Genomic DNA, 8,166 nt, shown 5'->3' on the forward strand with positions numbered 1-8,166 from the left:
GCGCGGATCCACCAGGATGTGAGTTCTGGAATGTGAGTGGACATTCTACCCGCTGTAAACTTGAGGTCATTCAAAACTCTGCTGCCCGTGTCTAAACTCGCAGCAAGTCCCATTCCCCTATCACCCCTGTGCTTTCTGACCTACATTGGCTCCTGGACAAGTGCTATCTTTAGTTTAAAATTCTCCTGTTTGTTTTCAAATCCCTCCATGTCCTTGACCCTCTCTTTCTCTTTAGTCTCCCAGAACCCCAAAACCTTCTGAGATGTCCACACACCTTGAGATGTGGCAGATGAACGGAAATAGGAAAACGCTGGAGAGTTTATTTTCTACAATTGACCAATAGTTTTATTTGGTTGAAATCGGGAATAATGAGGAAACGTAGTCGGCAGGATTCGAACCTATGTAGGAAGACCCTAATGGATTTCGAATCCATCGCCTTAACCACTCGGCCACGACTACGAGTGTGCTTAGATCATTCATATAAAATAATAGGTGGCTACAGCAGAGCAGGAAGACATTCGCCAGGTCATATTCGTGCCAGATCTTTGGAAGATCCAATCAGCTGGTTCCACACAGGCTCCTTTTCCCCCACAGAAATTCATATTTGTATTGTCTCTCCTTGTTCTTCCCATCAAAATAAAACACCGCACACTCCACTTCAACTGAAGCTTCCCCGTCTAAAGATTTCGTAACACGGCGCGAATACCAGCTCATTGAAACAGTGGGATTCGTGCCCACCCCCAACAAAAGGGTGGTTTTTAAACACAGCATTTAAGACCGCTCGGCCACAATAACATAATGGACGCCTTTTACCTTACCTGGTATTTCCATTGAAATATAGATAGTAAGGAAAAGAGCAGGAAGCAGCTTTCAGGTGCCTCGAACCTGCTCCGCCACTTATTTAGATCATGGCGGATTGCCAACCTCAACACTAATTTCTACCCCATCGATCTATCCCTTTATTTCCTTAGAATCAAAAAATCAATCCATCTTAACCTTCAATGTACTCGCCGACTGAGGATCTGCAGATGTCTGGGCTACAGTACTCCAAAGATTCACAACCCTTTGAGTGAAGAAATGTCTCCTCAACTCAGTCCTAAATGGCTGACACATTATCCGCAGAATGTGAGCCCAGTTCTAGGCGCTCCAGCCGGGGGGAAAACAGCCTCTCACCATGAACACTCACAAACTGTCTCAGAATTTCACACTTTGCAAAGAGGTAAAGGAGACCGAGACAGAGACAGGGAGACTGTGGGGGCGAAAACAGATATACGGAGACAAAGAGAGACAGATAGAAACAGAGTTGGCTCGACACTGAAAGGAACAGATACACGTCACCATTGATAACTTAGATTGAAAGACGGAAAAGAAGAAGAGAATAAAAGACTTACATTTAAACAGAGCCTTTCACGAACTCAGGGCAACAGAAAGTGCTGTACAGCCGATGGAATGCTTTTGAAGTGTAGTCAGTGTTGTAATTTAATGACACAGAGAGACAGTTCGACAAAAATGCTGATCGAGCAAATGACAAAATGTGATCTTAAGAACTACACCTCAATGTAAACATTTCATTCTATGTTTCTAAACTTTTCATTATTTGTTTGATCAGATTCAGCAGGTAGAATCCTTGACAAAACAGGGACAAAGCATTCCATTTCTATAAGGCCCGCGTTCAGCCTTCCCTTTTCTAGAGTAAAGAGCTTCAGACTGTTCAGCCTTTCCAGGTGATTATAACATTTGGAATTGAACTTTAATTTTCCTATTCCTTCAGAGATATGGCCGCAGTAGAAACAGTTCCTAAGGTCTGAGGGATTTCAGTTTGGACTATTTATATTTACAAATTCATTCTCTCGGTGTGTCCATTGCCTTAACTCCTCCACCACAAGGACTCGGTTTCTGTCTGATTTAATGTTGCTCAGTGTAAATGTCAATCATCCCCCACTTTGTAACATACGGGCACTTAGGCGCTGAGCAGTCTCCATTCAAAAACAAATAGAGCCGGAATTCCCCTCTTGCATGTTTTAAAGCTGCTCTTTTTTGTTTGTCCGATTTTAATATGAAGCTACTCAACTAATATAAATAAAGTTTTGATTGGTAAAAGTGGGGAACTGAAGCGCATTGACACACACACAGGAACACATACATACATATAAGACCGAGAGTGACAGAGACCACAAAGATATCACAAATTGGTTAAGTTTTGTTTTCACAAATCCGACAGCAAATTCCGTAAGTGCTTGTAGATGAACGGCAATAGGAAAAAACCAAAGTGTTTGGCTGTGTTTTTTATTCCATTGAACAGATAATTAGTTCTGTATCTGCAGGCGCCTGGTTAAAATCAGGAATGAGAAGTATGGTCGGCAGGATGGTACCCTGGGTGGGGACAATCCATCACCTTAACCACTCCGCTTTCGCCTACAGACCCTATGCGCTCACCAGTCGGGGTCATATAAAATCACAGAATGATTACAGAAGAGAAGGAGGTCATTCGGCCCGTCATGTTGGCTCTTTGGAGGAGCAACTCAACTAGTCTCACAATGCCGGCCTTTTCCCAGCCGCCCTGTAATTTATATTCACATTTTCTCTCCTCGGAATTCCGACCCATCGGAAACACCGCTCACTTTCCTGCTATTAATTTTAGCAGGAAAGCGATTTGCACAAAGTCCCCAGAAATATCGTCTGGTAGTGGTGGGATTCGAAACCACGTCTCGTTAGAGACTGGAACTTAAGTCCAGCGCCTTAGACCGCTCGGCCACACTACCACGGTGCTTACAGCCAATCATCGTCATGACTGGTATCGGCACTGAATGAGAACATAAGAAATCAGACCAGGAGTCTGCCAAAAGGCCCCTGGAGCTTGCTCAGCTACTTCATAAGATCACGGAGGATCCTGGGCCTCAACACCAATTTCCCAGCCGATCCCTTTAGCCCTTGATTCCTCTGCTGTACCTCGTCTTTGTGGCATAAGTGGTGAGTGTGTTCCGATATTAACTGAAAACTTGGTGGTTTGACATCATCCGGCAACGACAAAAGTCTCTTCCTCACCCTCTTCCCTTCCTACTTCCATTGTCGTCACAATTCCGGATTGTGCGCTTTGATCTGATGAAAATATTCCCCAAACTTTGTCAGCCATCTGTTGTCCAGTATGTTCTCACACAAACAGACGTTTAAATATTAATGTCAAACACAATGAGAATAAAAATTGTTCAACTGCGTGCACACATCCAATTCATGAGAAAATATAGGATTCAAAGCTGCGAATAGAAATTAATTCTCTGAATATATTAAGAGAACTGGAGCACACCATTGCACCGTGTGAAGTTCCATTTAATTTGTGGAAGTGACACAACTGGTATCAAGATAACCGGTATTAAAATAATCTTAGAATCAATATAAAGAAACGGTACAAAAAGGGAAACAGTTACAATAATAATGCAATCAATACAATAAAAACATATTAATCTGCCATAATGACAATCCAGAGATATTCGCGAATATTTTCATTTAGAGTCGATATTTCACAGACAGAATTCCACCTGGAGTCGCTCAAGGGCTCCACCTTTGACCAAACTTACAGAGCAGACAGTTCAGCGGTGTCACAGGTCAGAGCTGTGTCGGGAAACTAACAGATCTTTTCATTATGTTATTGTGGTCTATTGTAAAGTAGGTTTATGGTGGTGAGTGTATGGTTCTGTCTGTGTGATTTAATTGAATTAGGGCCAGATAGACTGCAAGCTTCAAATTATATAAATAAAATTAGGGGCAAAGGGTATTTTAAATGCTATTGAGTGAACATGGATGAGGTCTTAGCACGTATAGTGTGAAGGAAATTCGCATTTTTAGATAAGTGAAGCAAGGTAAGAAAGGCCAAGTAGTGTATTTATTTTCCCAAAGGTACTGAGCATGTTAGCAACATGAAAATTTTTTGTATCCATGGGAAAAGTAAATTTCCACATTTACGGATTAAAGAGAGAGAAACATATATGAAGAGGAATGGAAGGCGATGTTGGGGGGCCATGTAAGATCTAATAGGACTGTGCAAAACAACCTTGGGGAAGCCTCCAGCCACTTTAGCAGACGCCTGCTGTGTCCAGTAACCAAAGGTGGAGGATAGCCTTTGGAATTCCACTGTCGAGTAGGCGCTGTGGTAAATATGCTTGCTTGCTATTTAAATTTTAAAGCTATTTTGGACTGCTGCCCTAAAGAGGGTGAATAGTTGGGAGTGAGGTTAATTAGGGGTTTTGGGATTTGTTATAGTATTAAGTAACTGTAATCTTATGCATGTGTTTGAAATCATTCCTTTTGTCAATAAATGTTTTAACTTTGTTTTAAAATCTCTAAAGGTGTTAGTGGACTCATTACTTCTGAATTCAGTGCACAAATCTTCTCGTAATTAATACAAATTGTAAAACCGTTGTGATAGCGTGGCCACGTTTCCTTGGTGGATTTGGTCCGCCTGGCCTACATCATCGGCTAGGACAGCTCAGCTGGGGATTGAAGGAAACTTTACTGTGTCATGACACTGCATCGCACATGATGCTACATTTATAACCATAAACTGACGCTGTTATGGAACAGAAGATTAAATAGTGGACTCTCGGAATCATTGCATTTCATGGTCCAATGAGCGATCAGGTTGGCTGATTGTTCTGAAAAGAACTGACGTCATTTTTCTTATCAATTAACCGCAGATATGAGCAAGGTGCGACGAAACACAAACATGGCTGACGCCAATTGGCCCGGCAGTGGATGACGCCACAATGCTTTCCGCACGCCATTGGACGGTGATTGGTTATTACCCGCATTGATTCAGGTGCGGGAGATCATGAGCTATCTCCAGTCTCTGCTGAGCAGTGAAGTTTGAGCCGCCTGTGATCCTGACTCAGCACTGTGACCCCTTGGCACCTTAATGGTGCCGTGCGCCCACTGAGAATGTCCGAGACTGGGGAAAGGACCGAGAAACTGGGAAGTGCAGCGGTGGAGGTTAATTATAAATGCAGCATAGAGTGGAGAGATGTCCTGAACAGTCGAGTGGGAGAGAGTGGGAGAGAGAAACAGATTAAACACTAACACTACCCTTTCTTAAATATCATTCCGAGCCCTTCAGGTGAGCCAGCAATTTTTCCCTCCCTTAATCTTACAATGTTCATCAACAAGCGCCTGAACTCCAGGATTTTAAAGGAAAAACGGCTCTGCATCAGAAGGAAAATGTTGGAAGATATGGGGGCTGACCAGAAATCTCTGTTGATATTCCCGTCAGGGGTGGGGGTGGGGGGTGGGGGGTGGGGGTGGGGGGTGGGGGGTGGGGGGTGGGGGGGGGTGGTGGTGGGTGCTAATGAACGGGTCTCTGAGGAGATGCAGCGAAATCCCGGGGTGATGTTCAGTGATCAGGAGGATGGCATCAGAGGGAATGGAGCAGGGAAAGAGGGTACCTGGGGTGATGTTCAGTGAGAGTTCAGGGAGATGGTATCAGAGGAAATTGAGCAGGGAGCGAGGATCCCTGGGGTGATGTTCAGTGAGTTCAGGAGGATGGTATCAGGGGGAATGGAGCAGGGAGAGAGAATCCCTGAGGTGATGTTCAGTGAGTTCAGGAGGATGGTATCAGAGGGAATGGAGCAGGGAGAGAGGAATCCTGGGGTGCTGGTCAGTGAGTTCAGGAGGATGATATCAGAGTGAATGGAGCAGGGAGAGAGGATCCCTGGGGTGATGGTCAGTGAGCTCAGGGGGATGGTATTAGAGGGAGTGCAGCAGGGAGAGAGGATCCATGGGGTGATGGTCAGTGAGTTCAGGAAGATGGTATCAGAGGGAATGGAGCAGGGAGAGAGGATCCCTGGGGTGATGGTCAGTGAGTTCAGGAGGATGGTCACAGAGGGAATGGAGCAATGAGAGAGGATCCCTGGGGTGATGGTCTGTGAGTTCAGTTGTTTGTTGCATCAGGCAGGCCGCAGGGTGTTCCTATTAAACCCCAAACTGTGGTAATAACTTCAGGATTACTGCTTGAAAATGTGTCTGTGTCAGATCGGCTCCAGCCTCTCGGAATCATCCCTGGGTTTGTACTAAATGCTCTCTGTGCGGTATGTGTGTATTTCTTGTTATTCATTTATACGATGTGGAAGTGGCTGCCTGGGTCAGCATATATTGCCCATCCCTAATTGTCTTGAGAAGATGGACTGTGACGTCTCTGCCTTGTGAGTGTTTAATTGGACAAGGTACAGAGAGTCCAGGCGAATGCTCTGGGGGCTTGGGTTCAAATCCCAACATAGCAGCTGCTGGCATGTGAATTCAATTAATAAATACCATCCATGATTGTCTCAGTTACAAACTCGGAAACAAACTGAAGGTATTTCATTTTTAGAGTCACCAAGAGGACACATTTTAAATTCGGAATACAGAGATTTCAATAAAGAGCTGATGAAAATCTACAGTGTCCAAAATTAACCACAGTGTGGTTTTCTAATGTGTAACTGAAGTAGCGGCTAGCATTCTGTGACGGCATCACTTCCGCTGGGCTCCCAGTTGTCATCGACATTTCTCCACATTGAAAACTGGACTCAGTAATGGTGGCCATGGCAATAATCACCAATTGTCGTAAAAACCCAACTGCTTCACTACTGTCCTTTAGTGAAGGAAATCTGCCACCTTCACCCAGCCTGGCCGACATGTGATTCCAGGTCCACAGCAATGTGACTTCACTGCCCTCTGAAATGGCCTCGGAAGCCGGGCTGTTCAGGGCGGTGGGCAGTGACACCCACATTTCATTAAAGGATAAAGAGAAAAAAACTTTTATTCTCTATCTAACCCCTACTGCACAGACCCTGGGAGTGCTTGATGGGACAGTGTAAAGGAAGCTTTCTTTCTCCACGTACTGCCCTGCATCGGCCTCTGATGAAGCAGAGTCCTGCTGTTTACAATTAGCTGACAGACCAGAATATGACTGAGGCTCCCCTCGCTCTTAGGGAAAGATGTACTAACACGAATGAGTCGCTGGGTGGCGGAGTGACTCTTTCACGGACGGGTCTTCAATTCAAACACACCCCCACATCCCAGACAGGACTGGTGAAAAATACCTGTCTGGAAATGGGGGCGGTGGTGGTGGTGGTGGTGGTGGGGTGGGGTGGGGGAGAGGGGGAAACCGTGTAATAGGGAAGGTGGAGTGGTGTCAATGGGCCTTGGAGAAAGGATTTCGTCAGAACCATAGTTCGTTTCACAGTAATGATTTATTAACAATTTCAGAGAACGTTTTACAGAACAGTTTATTTTAAAGTTAACTGAAGTGAATATGAGCGTCACATTCAGAACAGAACACATTCCCTCTGAGCTGCCAACTGTATGTATAATAGTAACAGACACCAGAAAGAGAAAACAGGAGCTCAACATTAAGGGAAGGGGATAATTGTGAATGAGGAATGAGAAAAGTTATTTATTTACACGGGGAATTCAAACTACAGGGCAATTATAAGCTACAATTAGAATACAGCCATAGTTATCTCGAAAATTTCAAACAGGAAGCCAGAAATACCATCCATGATTGTCTCAGTTACAAACTCGGAAACATACTGAAGGTATTTCATTTTTAGAGTCACCAAGAGGACACATTTTAAATTCGGAATACAGAGATTTCAATAAAGAGCTGATGAAAATCTACAGTGCCCAAAATTCAACCGATCACTTGGTCTGTAAAATAGGATAAAATAATGAAACAGATGTTTAAGATCATGTAGAAGACAGGAGGGAAGCCAGCAGATCTGCACTGCGCCTCGGTTTCCACACCTCGCCGGGTCGTTTTTCCTGATACTCTATTCTGAAGACCGATTATTTAAAGGAGTGATAATGTCATTTCCTCTGGTTCAATTACAGCATCGCTTGCGCCTGTCCTTATGAGCGCACTTTAGTATGAAACACTCCTTTCAAGTGAAGCAGCATTTCACTTGCACTTCCCTCAATTTAGTCTACTGCATTCGCTGCTCCCAATGCGGTTTCCTCTACATTGGAGAGACCTAACGCAGACTGGGTGGCCGCTTTGCAGAACACCTTTGGTCGGTCCGCAATCATGACCCAGAGCTCCCTGTCGCTTGCCATTTTGACATACCACCCTGCTCTCATGCCCACATGTCCGTCCTTGGCCTGCTGCAATGTTCCAGTGAAGCTCAACGCAAACTGGAGGAA

At 44.6% G+C, this 8,166-nt stretch overlaps 2 non-coding genes across 2 annotated transcripts; both read right to left on the reverse strand.

Annotated features, from left to right (window-relative positions):
- Positions 1 to 377: 377 nt before the first annotated feature.
- Positions 378 to 459, reverse strand: trnas-cga (transfer RNA serine (anticodon CGA)). Its single transcript has one exon. It is a non-coding gene; the product is annotated as a tRNA-Ser (tRNA).
- Positions 460 to 2,680: 2,221 nt separating this feature from the next.
- On the reverse strand, positions 2,681 to 2,762 carry trnal-uaa (transfer RNA leucine (anticodon UAA)). The gene has a single exon. It is a non-coding gene; the product is annotated as a tRNA-Leu (tRNA).
- Positions 2,763 to 8,166: the final 5,404 nt, after the last annotated feature.

This window comes from Cetorhinus maximus, unplaced genomic scaffold (genome assembly GCF_964194155.1).
Source record: "Cetorhinus maximus unplaced genomic scaffold, sCetMax3.hap1.1 HAP1_SCAFFOLD_1389, whole genome shotgun sequence".
Taxonomy (NCBI): domain Eukaryota; kingdom Metazoa; phylum Chordata; class Chondrichthyes; order Lamniformes; family Cetorhinidae; genus Cetorhinus; species Cetorhinus maximus.